We start from the raw sequence: 22,193 nt of genomic DNA on the forward strand, positions 1-22,193 counted from the left end.
TGTTCTGCTTTCCTGATCTGTGCATCCCATTTATTAAAGAGCATTTCTTTGTGGGTGTCATTGATTATTGGTGTGCCTGCCTTTTTCCCTTCCTCTGTTTCCTACCAAGCCAAATATTCAATAACTCTTCTATCAATTAAATCGTAATCATGTCGCAAGTCCACGACTTGATTAGTAATTATGTCGCTTGTTTCGCAATAAGAGCTCCACTGTGATATTCTTTGGCACAATGTTTCTTGTTGCTGTAGCAGTTGATCATTTAAGGAAATGGATTATGTAATGAATTCTGTAAGCTTAGGATCATCCTTGTGCATCTCTTGCATAACCTGCAACTGATTTTCTCTTTTTGTTAAACTGTTATGGTATCCTATCTGCATCTGTTGAAAGTCCTGTTGTAGTTTTTCAAGCTATTTTTGTGCTTCGTTGTTCGCACTGGCTTGTTGTAGTTGTTGATGCAAAACTTGTATTTGATATTCTTTTTCTTTTAGTATTTTTTGTACTTCAGATGCTTTGTCAATGGTCGCAGAAGCATATGCTCCTGCGATCTGAGATATTTTAGTGAGATTTTCAGTAGGATCAGTAGTAGGATCTTGCCAAAGGATATCTAATTGTTCTGCATCATGAGAAAGCACGCTTTCCAATTTCCTTTTCTTTCTTTGTCTTCTCATCATGGCCTTATGCTGCGGGCTGTAAAATACATCAAGAGGGGGAATTTCCTCTATTTTGAGCATAAGTTCAGAGGATGGGGTAATGGGAATATGTTCCATTTCTGGGACATTGCTGATTGTTCTTGTGACTATATCATTCACCGTCTGTACATTACTCTCAGGTGTTTTTGTGCTCTGTCCCTCAATATTGATTAAGTCATTGAATGTCTCCCATTCTTTATCCAACTCAATTCTGACTGATGGTGGTTGGACGATGATAGGGGGAGGATATACCTATGGAGAGGTCAAAACCTATTGTTTTGGGAGCTCCTTACACTAGGTAGTATCCCTTACTGACCCTCCGCTTTTATTATGGTCACTCTCGGACCTCTTGGAGTATTCTGATATTTCTCTCCCGGACTTAGATTTAGACCTGTTTGTTCCTGAACTTCCACTGAGCTTGATATTGTGTGTTGGTTCCCTCACGGGTTCCAAGCGTAATTTATCTAAAGGGATATTAGCTAACCTCCTCTCTCTGTATATTTTGAATTCTTGAAATTCTGCTAGAGTGAATCGCATTTGGGAAGAATGCAGAACTTCTTTAAGTGTACTTTTCTGTTGGAACATATCATCAGAAAGATCATCTTCTTTAGAAAACACCTTTATTTTGACTGCAATAGTGAAATTCTTAACAATATCAAAAGGGTTGAACGGTCTTCCTGGAAATTTGAACAATTGTAGACATGACATGTTGTTTACTTCTTTGAATGCATGGCCTACATCAAATAGTGAAAAGGCCCCAAGGGCCACAGGAAATTGTGGCCAAATGTCCTTCTTCTTGTCCTTCAAATCTTTACTCATACCTCCTTCTCCGCAGGTCTAATAAGCAATCTCCCATGCCAGTAGTTTATCAGGAACATATAAAGGTAAAACATGGGGGGAAGCAAGACTTCCGAATACCTTGACATATGTGAAAAGTTCTTCTCTTAACCATCTTGTGACAGGGAGCATATCGACCTCTGCTTTGGGATAAAATCTTGGAGGGTCTTTATCATACAACATTTTGTACAGAGGCAACATGATTCCATGACAAATCTTGTAGAAATGAGTGAACTTGGAATCCCACAGTTCTTTGTGATAAATATGAATGGGTAAGGGATCTTGAGTAGTCCATTTCCAACCCATTAGAGGAAACTTGGAAATATAACAAATTGTGTTATCACAAAATCACTACTGAGGGCTGCAACCAAGCAAGATTTCATGTAACTCTTTCAACCTAACTTTAGATCAAAGATTAGCCTCTTTGATCAGAGAGGGCTCTCTCACAAACTCTTAATAAAAAATCCTTCACTACAACAGATGGCTAACTCTTTACTCATTCATGAAAGCAAAAGCTGGTTGGATACATGTCAAACTGGTCTTCATTGGGCTATGGAGTCTCATACACTAAGTAAACAAGAAAACATAGTCATTTCATGGAAGTCAAGGCTCTTTGCATTAAATGTCCAAACATATTCCATAAAAACCACAGCTTGCCAAATACACAGGAAGTCAGAGCATAGGATATGAATTCTGAGTGATTGTACTATAACAAGGCTGTAAAAGAACATATAATATAAAACACAGCCATTATATTTGAACACAATAATCCATTGAGAATCTTGAGAAGAAATCAACACTGTTTTACTATTACTGTCACAAGTCTTACAATGGCCCAAATAACTCTGTTTTTGTATAAAATGTCCAACCCTTTCTACCTCCAACCTTGATCCATATATAGGCAAGCAAACTAAATCACCTCGAGCTTCCTCCTCCAGCATGAGGGGAGCCTCGAAGGTGGCTATTGACTATCCCTATCTAGTGCATAGCTAACTTATTAATTACATAATGGCTAAACTGAAATTACAAATGGTTTTCATTTAATCAAAATCCACAATCTTTGCTCCTCGTAGCATGATGTTTTTCTGGCTCTTGACACATGTCCTTTCGCTGCTTGGGTTAAGAGGGCTGAGCTACAGATGCAATGAATGCTGACTTTGGATGCTTGAAAGCGCTGATGGCTCATTAATTGACCAAAAGATGTGCTCCTATTTTAACGTTCTCTGTCTCCCAATATTCTCCGAAAGTTCAGCAACATGTCTCAGCTCTTTTAATAACCCCAAGTATGGAATGCTGCCATGTTTTAGATGTGCTGTAAGTGATATTAATAGACAGGTGCTTCTCTTCCTCAACTCCCGCTCACAGTATCACACTAGCTGCTCTGCACTTTAAAATCATCACCTACAGCAGTTTCGTAGCGCGCTACGAAACTGCTGTGTGATTTCAAAAACACAGTCTTGTGATATGCGTAATAAATTCTACTGTACTTTTAATAGTCCCTAACAGGATCCCTGCTCCTCTCTCTGTCATGATAACGATCACCATTGGTTGATTTTGGAATAGCATCACTGCCATTCCTGTCACGAGGCAGTGTTCGACGCACAGGTGAGGCATCTCGGGTAGAAGCATGATGTGGTGCACGCTGGCCAAATTACACAGATAAAGCAGCTTTAACTGATGGTGGCCTTCGGGCAGTGTCATCTGATCCATAGTGATTAGTATCACCAGTCACTCCTGCATGCCGAGTAGGAGGATTCATTCGTTCCAAATGAGCAGTAATTTGACACATGATAGGTACCGGTATGCGAGGAAAAAGTGTATCAAAATAGTACTGGCCTAGAAGTAAATCACGAACATAAACACCCATTGTGGTCATCCTTCCATTTGATCCTGGAGAAAATTCCTCCTCGTCCTTAACATAAGGCTCAACCCAACCCCATAACGTCTTAGGATCTGCAACATAACGCAGGTACAGGAAACCAATACATCTTATGTATGGAGAATCCTCGTGCTTAAGAAGCCCATGTATTTGCTTCACTGTCAACTTCATGGTAAAAAATTTGTAGAGAAGACAAAATGCTGTAAACGGGACCCTACAATTCCCTGTCATCCATGGTTCTACATGATCAACTTGATTATAGATCTCATCAATAACTTCATGGTAGATCTTCAGCCTGTACAGTTCCTTGAAGTAATCTGAAGACAGGATGTTCATACAGAGAACCTTTTCAAGCAAAGAATCAATAGGCTTTCCACATGTTTGTACTTCCATATTCTCACCCAATAAACTTCGTTGAGCACAAAGTTTGATGTCCTCCTTTGTGAATGACGAGTTATAAAAGACGAATAAAATGCAGCAAGGGATTCTTCGAATTGGCAAGGTAGAATGTAAGAGTACTGAACCTCTCTCTCCCTCGATCCTCCTAGATGATCTTTACTGTGCTCTTAGCAAGCTCAGAAAATTCTTCTGCCCACATTATCTAATATTTCCAATTAATTTAAACACTTTAAGATGCATGTACATTGCACCGATATCATGACCAGTTCTAAGTAATATATTCTGAACAGATACTTAACTAACACAATTTTCACCAATGTCTGTATCTGTGCAGTGGTCAAGGCCAAATACAGAAACCACTTCACATAAAATTGAGGTCAGGATAGCCCACGTGATTCCACTTCCAACTATCAAGCCTGCACCAAAGTTACAGGTGCCCTGGATCTCAGATATACAAGAAACGCGAATTCAGTCCGATCGGAGGAAACATCTGGAGATTTGAGATGGCTGGGTGGGGCGAACGAAGTTGGGACCCTTACAACGAGGGTTTATATGGCCGCACATCCCCCAAATCCATTTTGTGAAGACAAGTTGTTTTCCCTTGTATAACAGAGTTGCAAGAACGCATCTATTTCATGATACCCTGAACCATGTCGAAAATGCTTCTGTACAGCAATATATGCTGAGTGAAACGTGTCCCAATACTCGTTCCTTCCAAAAGGTATGTAAGCTTTTAAGAGGCAAACGTTGAAGCTTAAGATTGCCAAGCTCTACAAGTGAATCGTGGAGAGCGCCGAGCAGAAATATAGATTCACCATACTATCAAACAACTGCCACCACTCGACATAACCTGCCGTGTCAAGATGCCCCTTTTTTTTTTAAATTCAATGCATGCATGCTCAATTTGGCGTGTAATCTTCCACGGATGTCATTCACTAGTGCGAAATCTCGTGCATATTCATCATTTGCAACTTCAGTGAAACCTTTCTCGGCCCTTTCCAGAGCAGGGAAAACAATCCTTTCCTCCATTTGAGCATGTTCCTGCATTAAATCCACAAGCTATGCGTAGTTTTTATCTTTTTATTTGCATGGAACTACTTCTCTTAGCAGGATCTATAACCTTAAACCCTTGCTTTCTTGGACACAGCTAATTCATCTGCAGAGGGAACGATCTTCTCCATGTAACACAAAATACTCTTATGTTGCAGAACTGTCAATGTCAGGGTGAAGGGGTGCCCTTTCAGCCAAGATTTTGAAAATAAAACTCACTAGTAAGTTCATGACAATTTGAATAGGGCGATAAAAGGGAAAGGCCAGCATTTGTCTGCAATAACTCTGCAGATGAGAATGCACTGGACTGATTTCAATTCCTCAGAAATATTGCAATGGGACTGCTAGATAAAGAAATGGGATAAGATAGACATCTGCCATACTCAACATATCTTGACAATTATCATCGTCCTCAGAAAGATCTGTAGACTGGGACTAGGTGGCCAAGCATTAGGATTCTGCTCTACCCAAATTTTATGTTTGCAATATTATTTAATTAAGAGATTACAACTGACATCATCTAGAATGAAGCTCCTTTTTGACATTTTTGTAAAACATACTCTGTTTCCATTATTCTGCCTGTGGTGCAAAGCCCTTGAATCAAGGCATTAAGAGAAACACTGCCTGCCACATGGCCCTCTCTTTTTTTATTAAGTGATACAGCTCCAGAGTTTTGTTGATAGCACCATTACCACATTGATAATTAATGAGCATGTAACAGGTGTAATCGCTTGGGAACTTCATTTCTTTTAACAGCAATGTTGCTTGTTGTGCCTTCCCTGTTTTGCAAAATCCATAGATCAGAGCATTGTATGCAACAACACCAGAGTTATATCCTTTAGTCAGCATTAGACCTTTAAGCACATCAACCTCATCCACAGCAGTTGTAGCCAGTGTACAATAGGCATGCTATGATTTGGGCCTCCACTGAAAACTCGAACAAATCCCCAGTTTCGTAGCACGCTACGAAACCACTCAAACAGGTAGCGCTGCGAAACTACTAAAAATAATTCAGGCGCTGCGAAAACACCCACTCTTTAAGCCAGGCTAAAAATTTTTGGCTACAGCATTTTCAATGATAACAAATTGCATCCATCACATATGCAGATAAGTAGAAAGGGGGGTAAATTCTCTGAGAAATAGTCCTTTTAGACTGGTAACTCAGAATGGCTGTGGCTAAATTGTCAGACAAGATCTTAGCCCAATCCACATAGTAGCATTAATGGCGGCATCCAAAAATGGTAGCCATTCAGATGAAAATTTATTAATGTCTGGCCTTCGAAAAAGTCTACAGAGCATAGCAGCAGTAAAGCAATATGGGGAGGTGAGAGAACCAGTACTATACATACCATGTTTATCCTTTTTTAGTGGTTCATCCCTTCTTGACTAGTCCTTGGTGCATTCTACTAAATCTTCATTTTCTTTAGCAAACTTTTCCATGAACTGTTTGTTATAAGTCGGCTGTGGCTCTGGTAAATGATACATGAGCCTCAAATCTTGTGGAGTGAGCGAGCCAATGAGTCTTTGACCTTGAGTCTTGAATTGTCTATTTGTGATATCAGCACTATCTAGTATCCATTTAACCATGTCCGTATACGGGAGAATTTTGGGCCTCGCCGCTATCCTATGCAAGAACGAACATGCTAGATCTATAATAGATGCTTCAGAAGACCCGTGTGAGCCTACAGTAGCCGTAACCTCCATTACCTTGGGATCTTCTTCCTCAAGTAAACTATACATGCCTTCCCAAGTAGTAATACCAGCATCTTTGTTACAAGTGGTGTCTGTGTACAAGGGAGTCATCTCTTTATCTTCAGAACTGGGAGCTTTACCCTTCTTTCCGATAATACCTTGAACTCTGCTCTGTATGCTTCTCTACTCTTTGCTCCTGCAGTTTACAAATGAGGTGAGAACGATGATAAGAAAAAGGTGACGGGAAAGCTTTAAATGCGGAAAACATATAAAATATATCACCTTACATGAACTGGCTCCTTGATAAGATCAAAACCATATTTTATTAATGATTGCCAACTAACTCATTAATTAACATAAATGCACATAACTGGGCCTCGATTTTATAAAAAAACTTTCTCGAACAACGGGCCCTGCAGATCTGCGATAAGGCGATTTTATGATTTGCTTCGCAATATCGCAGATCGTAGTATCGCAAATCGCAATATCGCTAATTGCAGATCGCAAATCGCAGATCGCAATTTTGTTGTGTGTGGTAATCATTCATCAATGTGCTTTCTGTGAAATGCGATTCGCGAGATGCACTATCGCATATCAGCATTTTAAGGCATTTCAGCGTAAGTGATGTTTGAGGCATGCGATGCAATGAAGATCTTTTGATTGGTGATTTCGCATCGCAATTTCGCATTTTTAGAATTCCTCTTGTAGGAGGGCATCCATTATCCTTTTTGAGATGCGAAGCGTTTTAAGGAGTGAATTTATTCTAACTTATCATAAAACTTAAGTCTTTTTAGTTTTTTTGAAAGTGTTCTCCTAAGTTTATGATGGTAAGTTTTATTGAAAAAGGAAATACAAGTATTAATCGATTTTTTTAATTTTTGAATAAGGGTCCCCACTTATTTAGTATTGGTGATAAAACTAAATAAGAAGGGGGGTTGTTGCCGGCTACAACAGAAGGCAAAGGGTCAACTTTAGGATCAACTAGAGGTTGATTTTGTCCAGTTGGAGGTGTACTCAATTGTGGAGAAATCACGACATTTTGAACCAAGGAGGTTGAAAACAACCATACTGGCAAGCCAATGGTAAATCCCAGAAGGGACAATGTAGCCATATATGGAGCACCAATATTTCCAAATGGAGGAAAAGGACTAGGATTCCCATCAAAAGGAATTCCTTGATTGGTGGACTCTGGATTTGTCGCCATATGTTTCAACCTAAGATCAACTAAGGAGCGAGCGTGGAGGATGTTATCTGCGGTCAATTAATTTTTACGACACTGGAACACAACTTCGCTTTTTCATTTTTAAAGAGTCGAGAAAAAGAAAAAGATGACTCTAGTCGCCTTCGATGTTTAATGAGCCTGAAGGGACAAGTGCTCAGATGAACCTTTTCTTTTAAGGAGTCGAAAAGGAACAAAAGTGACTGCTCTGGAGATTCTAGACAAAAGGGTTTACCAAACTAATCACAAAACTGCAATATACACCTTGGTGGTAAATGAAAGAGAAATTACCAAGGATTTACTATACGGCAGTCAGTCTTCCCGAATGCTGTGTTCGGTGCATTGTGATCGGTAAGGTGGAAGACTTGGCTTCCTAGGGATAAAGGATTTCAACCTATTGGGGTCTCCCACCATATACTCAATGGTACAAGGAGCACAAGTCCATACTAGCACTTATCGAATCAGAGAGGAGGAATCACCCAACCTCAATGAAAACGACAACCACTAGGTTTAAAGATGCTGGAACATGTCTCTAGCCTAGACCTCTAGATGTTTTTTGTTAAGTTCCAATGCGTTATTAGATTAATTGATGTAAATTTTAGGTTTATCTTGCTTAAAATTTGCCTTTGAAGGTTCACCACGAGATGTTTTCCAGAATTCCTAAGAATCAACTAGAATGAGAAGCACTCTTTCCATTTAATTTCAATAATGAAAATCCTAGCTATGAGGGATAGAGCATACAAGTACTTTTTGAACAAGCAACAAAGAGCACAAACTAATGAAATTCCCTAAACCATTCCTTTCAAGCATTCACAAACTTTAATATGCACAATGCATGTTTTTCTTTTCAGTTTCTCTTAATGTGAATGATGCAATAAGAAAAACTAATGCACAAATGATTCAAAACTTTTTTCATAAAAAATGATGATTTGTGACAATTTATTTTAAAAGGGAAAGGAAGACTTTATGACACTTTCGATTTTAAAGAAATGAAGATTTTCAACACTTTAAATGAAAATACAAATCAAATGTACAAGTGAATCAATCGATTATCTATGAAGGAAGACTTTACGACACTTCATTTTTTCAAAGAAAATGACGATTTTACGACACTTTCTATCAACATAATAGTCGATCATGTTAGTGTCAGTCTTTGAAACCTTCCACCAGTGATCAAACATGCTCTTACAAAGTGGTCTTAGGGTGTCAAAGTCAAATTTTGTCATTTCAGTGAGTCTTCAAGTAAAATTTGATCACCAGGTCTTAGGTCTAGGATTTGTTTTCCAAGTGTCGATCCATGTCACCATTCAGATGAGTGTACCATCATTCAAAAATTTGTCATCATCATTTCAGGTTCCAATGGGTCATTTTACACCTTGTTCGTGCTTCAGTTGTACTTGGGTAAGGCCCATTTCCCTCTCCTAGGGTTTTGAAGGTAATTTTTCTTGGATGGCCAAATGATCAACAAAACTTGTGTCTTGATGTTCATACACCTTCCCCTATCCCTAATATACCTTCTTAAACAATTCCCATCACTGATATCCCTCAAATTCGTCATTTTCCCACAAACCCTATCTTATTGCTACAATTTGACAATTTTCTAGGTTAGGTCCGTGTTTTGCCCTTTTGGACCCCTTCCCTCACTCAATATTTGAAATTCCACTTTCCCTTGCTTCCTAACATCCCTCCCTACTTCCCAAAAGTTTCCCAATAATTTAGAAGCCCCTCATCCCCTTCATTTCCCTTCATTTCTACAAATCCCCTGTTCCACATATCGGGATAGGTTTTCTTCAAACTATGTTTCTAAGCAAGGAAAGATGAATTTGACAAAAGTGAGATTGTCCATCCTTGGCCCACGAAGAAAAAACTCTTTCGATTTTTACACAGGTTTCATGGTTTGGGAGAAATGTCGAAAACATCATTGGCCTCAGGAGGATTGATGCACTTCTGGAGTGACCTTGGGAAAATCAAGATTTAACCTAGCTAGGATGACCAAATGACTTGCTTGATGAGTCAAATGATAACTAGACAAAGAGATATTTCCAAAGAGCTATCATGAGCTTAATGTGGAGTTGATGAGGACCTTCAAAAGTTGACTGCAACAGCACTCTGCATTTAGGCAGCCTCATTCTGCACATTTTGACCAGTCTTGGGAAATTTGACTTTTGATAGGGCAAATGAACTCCAAATTGAAACATTCAAGATGTTCTGGAAATTATTCTCAACGAGATTTCCAACGAGCTATCACACGACCAATTTCGACACTGGGAAGGGCTTCAAAATTTGTCTGCAAAAAGGCATTGCGCATCAGGAGGTTGGCACTGCTCATTGTGCAAGCGCTACGCATCAGAGCAGTTTTCCCTTTAGAAATTTGAACTGACGCTGCACATTGGGCTGGTGGCACTGCGCATTGGTCTGTGAGGCTTCCAAACCCTTAAAACTCATCTTCACTCATTGCCATTGCTTCATTCACCTCCGTTCAAGTAAGTATACCCTCTCCTTCAGTTTAAGCTAGGGTTTTCATGCATGTTTAATGGTTTATGCCTCTTAAATATCAAACCCTAATTTGTCTCTAAACTACCTCATACACTACAAACTATAGTTGCTTATTCCCTATTTCCTAATTTCATTTGCCCTAAACCTACCCCTTAATCCCATCTTCCCTAAGTCCTATTCCCTTCCCCCATTTTCCCAAAAACCTAATCCCTTTATAAAACCCTAACCTTCATATTACAAACCCTACTCATTCCCTTACCTCACACCCTCACTATTTTGTCTTTTTATAAATCTCTTCATACTCATCTTTCCATCACTCATTAACCCACCACTCATCAATTATCACAAGAGAGAAAACCTTAAACATGAAGAGGGAAAGTGAGTATGATTATGAGGAGGACACCCTTAGTGACAATTCTAGGGAAAGGAATTTGCAGCAGGTAGAAAAAGGGAAAGGAAAGGTCCCAGGAGAAAATCTTGATGATGATGTTGAGAGGGATTTTCAGCGTGAGGAGCATGATGATGATGTGCCACCTCATCACACTCAGGTAATTGACCTTGAAAGCTCATCATTAGATAAAAGCATGCTTTTGAAAGAGAAAGAAGCTCATATTCACATGTTAAATGATAATTTGGCTAGAGCTAGATATATTATCAATTATCTAGAGCAAGAGAACAAGCAATTGGAAGATAAGCAAGTCCTCATGGAACTACAAATGATAAAGGAAGGCAGGCAAAAGATCAAAGAGGCCAATGTTCCATTAACTCCTGTTGAACAAGAAATTGAGCATGACCGAGAGACATGGCTTGAGAGGGTCAACATACACCTTGAGGGGCTTCTCAAGAAAGCAAATAGAGACAAAAATATGCTTCGGCATATGGCCCACCATTATATAACCCAGAACAAGATATGCAACATGAGGATAAAGAAACTTAAGGCAAGATTAAGGAGGGTTTTGAAGAGAAAAAAGAGGGATGATAAGCTTAACATCTTGGCTGATGTCACACTAGCCCAACAAAGCAACCAATGAGGGACCCTTGTGCCAAATCTGGGCAAGTTTTGAGCAAATTTTGTCATTTTCAATTTTTGAATTTTTGCAACACAGGAAATTGTGGTATATGCGCAGCGCCACTTGCGCTTTTGATTGGGACATCTTTTGGAGAAATGGATTATATATTTGGATTCAGCATCAAGAGTACATCAATCCCTGAAAGTTTCATCAAATTTGGAGCAAATCTTGGTCACCTAGAGGTCAAAAAACCATCAAAAAATGCCCTCTCTGCCACTTTTTGGACACACAGGAAGCAGTCTTGGGAGAATCCACTTTTGAGGGGGAAAATCACCTCCAAATCAAAAAATTCAAGATGTTCCAGAAACTAGATAGGTAGACCTTTCCAACAAGCTATCTTGGGCCTGATTTGGTGGAGTGGAAGCCCTCCAAAAGTAGGCTTGAAGCGGCGCTGCGCATTGGGCTGATGGCACTACGCATAGGGCAGATTTTGCCAGTTTTGCTCAAAACTTCGAATTTCTCCTAGTTTGACTACCATTTGACTTTTTATCTCTTCCTTGGTAAATTTATGATTGTAAATGATGTAATGAAATGTAAATATGAATGTAAAATTACTTGAGGGGGTAGATACATCAATTAAAAGTGGTTTGGAAGTGAATGTATCAGTTTCCATGGTTTTAGAGGCAAGTTGTTCCACTGCCTATTTTCTTGTTCCCAGTTTAGATATGGTTGAAACAGTCCCTTATCTCTTGGATTCGACCCCTGATGGATAGCACAGGTAGTTTGGATGTCTATATCATGTGTTTTTCAGTCATTAGCAAAGGTTGGACTCTTTTGGATGCTTTGAGCTTCATTGTACATCACTACAGTAGTTTGGCAAGGAAATAAACCAGGGTTTGCAGCTATTTTTGTGGGATTCTTGTGGTAATGTGTCTTGGCATTGTTTCTCCTTTTTTTTCATTAGTTTTTCTCATGTATTACATGTGCCAAAATCTATGTCATTCTTCTTAACTAAATGAATCAAGATAGATAGGTAGAATACATTGATAACAATGCTCTGCCTTGGGAATACATTTAGTTTTTGATGTTTTTAGATGTTTGAAGAGGATTCATGACCTTTAAGTGCCCTCCTCAACCCCTCATCAGTCTTAGACCTACCATCTCACTCAATTCTAAGTGCTAAAACACCTACCTACCTCGCCCCACAGAACACCCTGCAATTCTGATTTCATTTTCCGGACCCAAAATTGCCTGCTCCATTTGATCCAGCAAAAAAACCTTCAAAAGCAACCCAAACACCATAGATCTACTATACCTAGCCTAAAATTCATATTCAATTCAATCATCTCGACTGAGATTGACGAGGAGAGAGCCCTCTCCTGACCTGGTAGGGCTAGCTACCAGGTTAAGCGTGGTTTGTGGTTACCCTAGGATTGCCTCCCTTCAGCCTGAGGTCGATCTAGGCTCTAACAGATCAACTATATTCTAAATTTGACTATAGATTGATAATGACAAAGAAAACATTAAGAAACATTAATCAACCCAATCAAAGTAAGGTTGGCTGGCTAAGGAGATGAAAAGACTATTTTCAGAGATAAGACATCATTGATATTTAGCAAGCAAGCAATCAGAAGAATTTTGGCAAAAATTCAATCCAAAGGTGGGAATTTAACATAAGGTTGATCAGTGTAGGTCAAAAAGGTGCTAACTGTGCTGGATATCACTGTCTCTCACTAAAAACTGCACTGATTTCAATGAATTGAAAACTGATCAGTGCATGTCAAAGAGGGCTAGTCTGCATTGATCAGCGTGGGCCAAAGAGGGAAAAACTGCAATGATTAAAATATTCCTTTGTTAATGAGCGCAGGTCAAAGAATTCCTAAGCGTGATGCATAGCACTGTCTCTAAGGCTAGCCTGCACTGATTCCTATGAGGCCACTGAAGAGTCATCTAACTTCAAATTTTGACCAAAATTCAATGCAAAAGGATGAATTACAACAAGTAAAGTATGTCAAGGTCTCTTAAGAGGCTGATAAGCTACTAAAAGGGTTAAAACGATCCCCAGTGGAGTCACCATTTTGTTTTGGGCAAATTTAGTGTTCTTCAAATGCCTAACCCTCTAGACCTAGTAGCTAGTCTAGAAACAACAGACAAAGTAATTCATCGCTTTTCCTATAGTTAACAGATAAGAGAAAGAAGAACAAAGGTACCAACCTGTAACTTTTTCTCGATCCCTCTCCCCTTTGAGCGATTTCGCCACTCTTTTCTGTACTTAACTCGCTTGGAAAGTCCCTGCACACAAGCCGAGACAGAAACCCATCAAAGCATAAAATAATGATCTGTTAACTAAACATATCATAGAATCAAGAATACAATATACATCATATAAACACATGAATGGAAAAAGCTTAGAATTCTTTCTTAATAGAAGGAAATATTACAACCCATGTAGATTCATGCTCTATTCAGTGTCATCGTTGTAGCTTCAAACCCTTCTCTCCTCATGAAGCAACAATTTGACATCATCACAATACTCTTGCAAATCTCACTCAAACAGCATTTCTTAGCTCAAGAAGTTCCAACCTCCCCAAGCCTTTGAATGCTTGGTTAATTTATAGCTAAATGGAGGAATTTAAGCCATTAATGGCCCTCATGAATGCTTTGCCAAAATTGGGAAGTGGTTCCATGGAGGAAGGGATAATGGATTAAGGTTCATTCATCCTCTTCCTCATCCAAAAGCGAGCTCCATCCATCTGGAAACTTCCAGAAGCATCCATTGGATGAGGAATCCATTGGATTTATTTCAAAAATTCGATGAATCTCGCTCAGCGCAGGTGAAACCAAGGCTAGGTATGATGCATAGCACCCAGACAATGTAGTTCTTGCAATGCATTGCAGCATGATAAAGGGCCACTTGTGCTTATCTCTCTAGGGGCATTTTTTGGATGAATGATGAGTTGGAAACTCTTGGGAAGCAAGCATGATGTACGTTGACCTCATTAGTGAATGAAAACAACTCAATTAGGGGTTGATGGACCCTAATAATACGGATCTGGAAGTCGGGGTTGATGTGCCCAAATTTTCCTGTAACACTGCTGCATTATGTGTTGTCAATAAAGATGATGTACACAGAGATGATGTCTTGATCATACAAGAAAGAATTCCCTCATGCAAGAGTGGCTCTAATAGACGTTCCACAACTAAAACTCTCAATCAAAAGACTCCTATAAGTATGACACAAAAACAAGCATGGTGCGCATCCTGCCAACATGGCACAAAAGGGATGTCAAAGAAAAACACATGCATGACAACAACAAGAGTATCCCAACAACATACAACAAGGGATCTCAAAACATAACATGAAGAGTTATGAAATAAAGTACATCATATGAAAGATTCTGCATAACATGAAGCAAGGAATCATGACAACATGAAATAAGCAAGATCCTGCATTAACATCAATCATGGATCTATACAACATAAGGCAGAAGAAGAAGTACATGAACACATCATATACCTCACAACCAAGGGCCATTTGAAGAAGTGGATGTCTCACTGCTAAAGCTACTTAGACCATTGCTCTCAAGGCATCGATCTCATGAAGATGGTTTCTCGCACATGAATGTGGACATCTGCACTGGCACTTGGAAAAGTGACTAGAAGAAGAAATGAGAGAATAAGAAATCTGAAGCCACCATCAGCTTTGTGGCATCGAGTAGTTCCGAATCGATTGTCCAAAATACGAATTCTGAGAAGTTGAGAATTCCGGGCTCAAGGAATCTCCTAGATTCCCTCGGGATTCCTCAAAGATTTTGTTTCATGGATGGATTGGAAATCTGCAACTCATATGGTGAATCTGATCTCGCCATTGCGATTCCTATGGAAAACCATGAAAAACAAGTATAAACTTGACTATATTCTGAAATGTCAAAATTTTACCTCCTTGCGAAAATTTCATGGCTCATGGTTTTGCTCCATGATTTTCGCTGAAATCATGGTTCCACGTGCATTCTAGAATTGAATGGAAAATGCAAACCTCTGATGAAGAAATGAACAGCACCATTGTGTTCATGGCGATGAGAGGTGTAAAAACCATATAAAACTTGTCAAATTCTGACAAAGTGAGAATTTTGCCCTCCTGCAAAATTCATGGTTCCTGCATTAAAATATTAATTAATTCACTGCCTTGAAATTCATGCCTGCATTCTGCCTCAAAATTCATGCCTGCAGTCTCTCTCCTCCTCGAACTATGTTCAGAGACAAAAATGACTGTTTAAATAGAATTCGTCGGCGGATTTTCCAACAAATAGGTTGTTGGCCTAATGGTAAATAATAGGGATCGTTGAGGAGAGGTCAGGGGATCAAATCTATCCTCTTCCATATATAAACCTTTTTAACCCATAAATGTGTTGAAATAGGGGTCGGGTCCACTTTGGGCAGCCCACCCCTTAAACCCCACGCTTAACACCTTATCGGCGTTACATATAAATCGCAATCGGTGGTCGGCTATGGGGGAAGCATATATATTAGCGCTTTTACCGGGACTTTGCCGATATCCAAATCGGCGACCATCACGTATCGGAGGTCGGCACGACAAAGGTATCGGCGATCGGCAAGGTAGTTGGCGCATATATTGGCCCGATTTCCGGGACTTTGCCGATATCCATATCGGCGATTGCTCTTATCGGCAGTCGGCGCGACGTTGTTATCGGTGATCAACAGGCATGTATATCAATGCTTTATGTGGGGATATCACCGATATTACAATCAATCTACATATAATCGGTCGGGGCAAAACATGCGGCATATAACATGGTTATGCGATATATATATATATATATATATATATATATATATATATATATATATATGTATATGGTTTCGGGGTGCGGGTTAGGTCCACTGTCGATGGCCCACGCGTACCCCTTAACACAAAGCTCCGTTATAACATATATACATATAAATGGGTGTGATAGTTGTGGAGGGTTCGGCAGAGTTTATTACCGCCGATCCCAATATATATATATATATATATCATATGGTTGCGATAAGGGCCGTTTAAAAGGGTTCAGCAGGGTTTGTTGCCGCCGATCCTGAAACGATGTGTTTTCTTATTTTTATATAGTTATTAATAACTATATAAAACGAATCTTGTTTCATGGTTATTTAATAACCATATAAAAATGTTTTTTGTCCCTTATGCCTATTTTAGGAGACAAATGAAAGAATGCCAAGTGTCAATGGCTGATGGGCTGCCATGTGGGTCCCCCTCTACTCACTAGGATGCCATGTGGCATGCTGTGGTCCCACTTTTCCTCTGTCATGTCAAACTTTGAAGAGCTCTATCTTTCACATACAAGCTCGGTTTGACGATTCGTTCACACCAACATGATCAAGACGGCGAGGTCTTTGATCTGGTCCTGGTTCGAGCATAATCCAAATACTTTGATTTTTGAGCCATCTTTGTCCTGTGTGTCTCTCTAGAGCCACCTAGATCAGATGCATGGGGAGATTCTACCACATGGAAGGGGAAACAAAGTGTATCCCTTATATTCCTTTAATAGTACGCAGCGTGAAAGGAGCACAAGAGCTGAATTACATCACAAACTGAAAAGCAGAATAGTCAACAATCCAAAGTGATGATTTAATCTAACAATACACTTCAGTCAGATTCATACAATCACATAAGGAATAGTTCATACATCAATGCGTAATTATAACTATATACATTGCTAAAGTAACCAAAATAGTCGAACTACAATAACAACATATGCATGAAATGTGCTAGCTCTGTTATATTATATAAAGTGAAAGTTCCATCCATACATATAACCATGACAACCACTAGCCCTAATAGTGGAACGTTACAGTCAACACCACCTGCTCCTCCAAAAGAGACGTACTTTCTCTACACTTAGGAGAAGCCAAGGCTCATCACAATACTCTCCAAGCCCCCTCTCAGCAATGCCTAGAAAAAGCTTGGCTCCCAAAAGCCCGTTCTATGAGTTATGAGGTTCTATTTATAACAAAGGGTGGGGTGACCCTTAACATTCCCCTTTGTGACTCTTGGACTACCCTCATGACTCTTTACATTACATATGATTATTTGTATTCCACTAATGACACTTGGAATTTCACTTTACATCATGTTCAAAAAAATGATACAGAAAAAATTGGTTTGAGTCAGCCGGAGAAGACAACACTATGACTCAAACGACTATTGAATGATCAACTCATCAACCTTCTCTCTGTGATCCTTGGTGACAAACCAATTCCATTCTTGATAGTGCACAATGGTATCCGTGTACTCTTTGATGAATTCCTTCTAGAAATGAACTCTCGCCTCCATTGCTTCCCGGTATACTTATTTGGAACCTCGATCCAACTCATCCTATAACATGCACATCTTAGTCCCAAGCAAGGCCAGACCGGCGATGTAGATCCGCATGTTATCGACACTGACTTGCAAATATGCATTGGTGGCTATAAGCATTAATTGATCAAAGTACGCATCGATCTCCAGTCTAACTTGGTTCTTCTCTTTGGCCTTGGTGACAGTACCAATTGACGGGCTTCCATACTTTCTCAGCACAACAGCCAAACTCCTGTACAACCGTGCATACAAAGCCTCAATACTAGTAATGAGTGGTGAGAGTTCCTCATAGTTCTGGATCTGACTCTGGATGCGTGCTTTGTCCAACTCCACCTGTGGCTTCATCATCTTATGCAAATGCAGCGGGGCTCCCTTGTACAAGATTGTCCATGTCTGTACATGATCAATTGCGGCATGTATGTTTACGAGTGTTCGTACTATCTTGGTGCAACGCTGCTAAAGACCATGTTGGTGGACAACTCCCTTGTGCACAGTGATGAATCTGTCATACAGTCTCCGCGTCACTATCTCAAGAGCCGATACTTCAGCAAGTATGGCCATATTCATCTCTGCTATGGCGGATCCTATTGATTATTTCTCTCTCTACTTGGATACTTACGACTCCTTAGCCATGCACTCATTTTCTGCTATCAAGAACCTAACATTCGAGGTGGTAGCTTCAGCATAAGCCTTTGTAGCATCGACCAAGGCAATTGGATGTCTTTGTACGTTTGACATAATCACCCATTCTTCTAAGTGCCCAAGTGATGCATGTTGATCTGGGGTGCGCACTCTACATGCTTGTACAACTCTATGCTATGACTCATCAAAGGCTATGTTGTACACCTGTGCTCCCAGATGGTCCCCAAGGAGAATGGTATCCCCTTGTTCACTCGGGACTTGCTCTACTATTGTAGCTGGTGAAGCCTTTGGAGTGATCTTGGTTGATTTTGGCACGAGGTCAGTATCCTGATCCTTTTTCGGTTGCTCCATATCCATGTCTATCTATTCTACTATCTGTTCATCTTGCAGAGCAAGTTCCTGTTCTTGTGACTCCTCACCCTATTCCTCATCTGCTGCTAGTTCAGATTCCTCAACCTATATTGGTGCAGTTTTCGTTATTTGTGAGCCTTGCGCTTCCTCCTTTTACTCTCCCTGTTCTTGTTCCTTTTCATGCTCATGTTGCACTTCCTTCTTTCTTCTATGCAACTCTTGTTCTTCCTTGACCTTCTGCTATACTTCCTGTAACATCCTCTCTGTATCTTCCAACATTTTATTCCCTCTCTTTCTTTGTGCCATCCTCTTGTTGTGTTGATGCCTTTTCACATCTATCTCCAAAGCTACCTTTTCCACAAGTGGGTCTTCCTTAAAATTGTAGCTTTGCTCTATCTCTATGCTTTCGACAATCTTCCTCTTGCCTTTTTCTTGCATAGGTTTGTTGCTTGTTGCTTGTTGTTGCTATTATTGTTGCTCCCTGCGGTGCTACTACCTTGAGTGTTGCTAGCCATTCCACTTCCATGCTGACCAATTCATTGAGCCTAGAGGAGCTATAAAAATATCTCCATGGGTCTTCCTCTAGCCAATGACACACCCCAAGGATCCAAGGATAGTATAATCTTGCATAGTGGTCCCTGCCTAAACCATGTGGGTCATACGGTTTGAAACTCTAGGTGCCAAACTTAAACTTCTTGAAATCGACCACCTCGGCATATGCTTCTTTCAAACTCTCGATCGCATACAACCCAATTCACACAGGAAGCATGGGCCATGGTGCCTTCTTCTTGTGCAATCTAGTTGAAAACATTGTGGAGATGTGGTATGTAACCTCCTACATGACCAACTTGTCTGTGGAAAACCTCGGTAACACATGCAGATATTTCTCCTTGCTCTACATCTTGATGAAGGTTCCCTTGGGTGAGGTGTACCAATCTGCAATATCTAGCAGTGCCTCCATTGATGCTTGGGACATTCAAGACAGATCTTGTTCAAAGATCATCTTGTATAGGGGGGCGATGAAATGGTCACATATCCTAGCCATGACACATTAGTAGCTACAATTTGGGAGAAAATTTCAATATAAGTTCAAAACACTCTCTGAAGGTGTCCATGCCCAACCCATGCCAAAAAACTGTTGACGGGCACAATTCCAGCATTGGATAGATGCACTTTCGACTGGAGAGCCAACATGTCAGACCAGTTGAATGGTTTTCCTTAACTTGCCAACTGATCCAACATAGAAAACCAACTCTACATGAAGGTTTCTGTACTCCCTTAGCCATACAAGTGGCATGTGAAGATGACCAAGAACTGAAATAAGTTCCTAAGTGTCTTCGTCCTGTATACCTAGTTGGGTGTTGTCCTGAACTTTGTTGGCTCCTTTACCCATGCTTCAAGATGTCTTTTGTGTTCGTATTGCCGTTGGGAGTGTAGAATGGTGCATCTATCCTACTCACTGGGAATAGTAAATGATATATCTCCTGATAATCCTCCGTCCTAAAGGAAGCAAGCCTTTCTCCACTGACACTACTCAGTATCAATATCTCGGGATTAGTGTGTGAGATAATCCAGTGGATCACATCTGCAAAAGGGAACACAGGAAACCTTCATGCAACCTTTTATAGTCCTGACTTATGGATGTTCACATAGACCTGTCAATCCTCTCGGTTCTCCTAAAAAATACCTGAGAAGATGGTGTTTATGTCTTTCCATGTGATCTTGATGTCCTTATCGATGAACAAGTGTGTGTTTATGTACACGAGCAAGCACATTGACCCTTGTTTAACCACATCCCCAGTACTGCTTTCAACCGTGTCTTTTGATTTAGCTCTCTTGGAGGCCATGATACATGTACTGTTGAGAAGCTGCTCAAAAACCTGTGGTACCTAGAGACAGAGAAGACAATGTCAGTTAACAACATCAAACAACTTTGAGAAACATTCCAACAACAAACTGGTGATTGTTGGGAAAGATTATGCAACACTCACTTTGGGAAGCTAGGAGACTATCAACTGGAACTGTGCATTGCGTAGTTGCAGCTTCCAATGAGGTTGTCTACTGGTTGGAACTGCAGAATGCATAGAATAGTCAGACCAGGTTACTGGTTGGAACTATGCATTGTGTAGTTCCAGTGGGTAGGACTAGGCATTGCCTCCCAGGATTTCATAGAGCATAGCTGGGAGATAGTGTGGGCAGCCTCTACATAATTTTCGGAGGCAAGGCAGAGCCTTAACTGCCAGGAATGTGCACAACCTTCTGGGAGACACAGGGTCAGGGATGAGATAGCCCAGATCTGCCCAATTGCAACTTGAAAACACGAAGGAGTGAATGTGCGTTCAAAGCTGGTGCAGATCTGAGTGAAATATATATGCATGTGATTCAACCGAGTGCATAATGACATAACTAAGAAGCTCATGAAGTGAGTTGCCGAAACGACAACTATGAGCGTAGAAACAACGTTATGCATGCGACACTAAGGAAAAGTAATGAAAAACTTGAAACAACACTTCTACAAGCTAAAAATATTTGAAATGGCACCATTCGTTCAGTAAAACCAAGGAAACAACACTCATATAAGCTAAAAACTAAAAAGTGGCAAAAAAACTGAAAAAAGGCATGAAAAACAAAACTTACTCGGAAAAGTTGCGCTGACTATGCCAAAGTTTCCTAGATGCCTCAAGAATGCTAGAGCTCCAAGATCGAATGTGAAGAATGAGCTCTAAGGCGCCATTTAAATAAATTTGATGAAATTGGGGTTTATGACGTGCATGCCACAATCTAGGAAAATAAGACGCTTAACGGGAAGTTTCTAAGAACGGTTTTGCATGTAACTCCTGTTGCTAAAAATAGATCCATAAAATTTAGGGATGCTTTTTTTCTTTTTTCTTTTCTCTTTTTCAGGAATAGCTTCCTGACATGGAAGGAAGGATTGTGCAGTTCTGGAGGGAACCGGACAATCCTGCAGGTACATGCAATGATTAGTAAGTGAGGGAAAACTTCTGATTGTTTCTAAACTGAGAGGCCTAGGCTGACTGGCCAACTCTGTGCAATTTTCTAGAGCAGTGATGCTAGGCTGCTCTGCGCATTTCTGAAGAGTAGTGCAACTGGCCAGTTCTGCACAATTTTGGATGGCAGTGCAGCTACCGGAAACTGCGAATTTCTGGATAGTAGTGTCTGGCCTACTCTACGCAATTTCCATAACAAGGTTGTTTGGCCTACTCTGCACAATTTCTGAGTGCAGGGTAGTTATTGGGCTACTTTGTGCATTTAGGGGGGAAAGACAAGCTACCCTCTAGGTTTGTGCAGTTTTTCCCAACAGTCAATTGACCAGATGTGGACCAAGTGTTGGGTATGATTTTGGTTGATCGACGAGACAAGTGAGTTGAAAAAAAGTTGTCAAACAAAAAATGAACTCTAATAAACACAAGTACATAATCATTACAGGATAGTTGCATGATCTCGAGGAGGGAGGCTCCAAGATGAAGCAAAGGAAAAATTTTGGAGGGTGGTTGTAGTCGCTAAAACAAGCACAAAGTTAGCCTTCAGTACAACT

At 40.2% G+C, this 22,193-nt stretch overlaps 1 pseudogene; it reads right to left on the minus strand.

The window, feature by feature from the left end:
• Positions 1-3,015: 3,015 nt before the first annotated feature.
• LOC149187062 (pre-mRNA splicing factor SR-like 1 pseudogene) lies at positions 3,016-3,995 on the minus strand (annotated as a pseudogene).
• Between the last annotated feature and the right edge of the window lie 18,198 nt (positions 3,996-22,193).

The sequence above is a fragment of the Pinus tabuliformis genome, chromosome 3_1 (assembly GCF_031772625.1).
Source record: "Pinus tabuliformis cultivar Carrire ecotype Pingquan chromosome 3_1, CPIR1, whole genome shotgun sequence".
NCBI lineage: Eukaryota > Viridiplantae > Streptophyta > Pinopsida > Pinales > Pinaceae > Pinus > Pinus tabuliformis.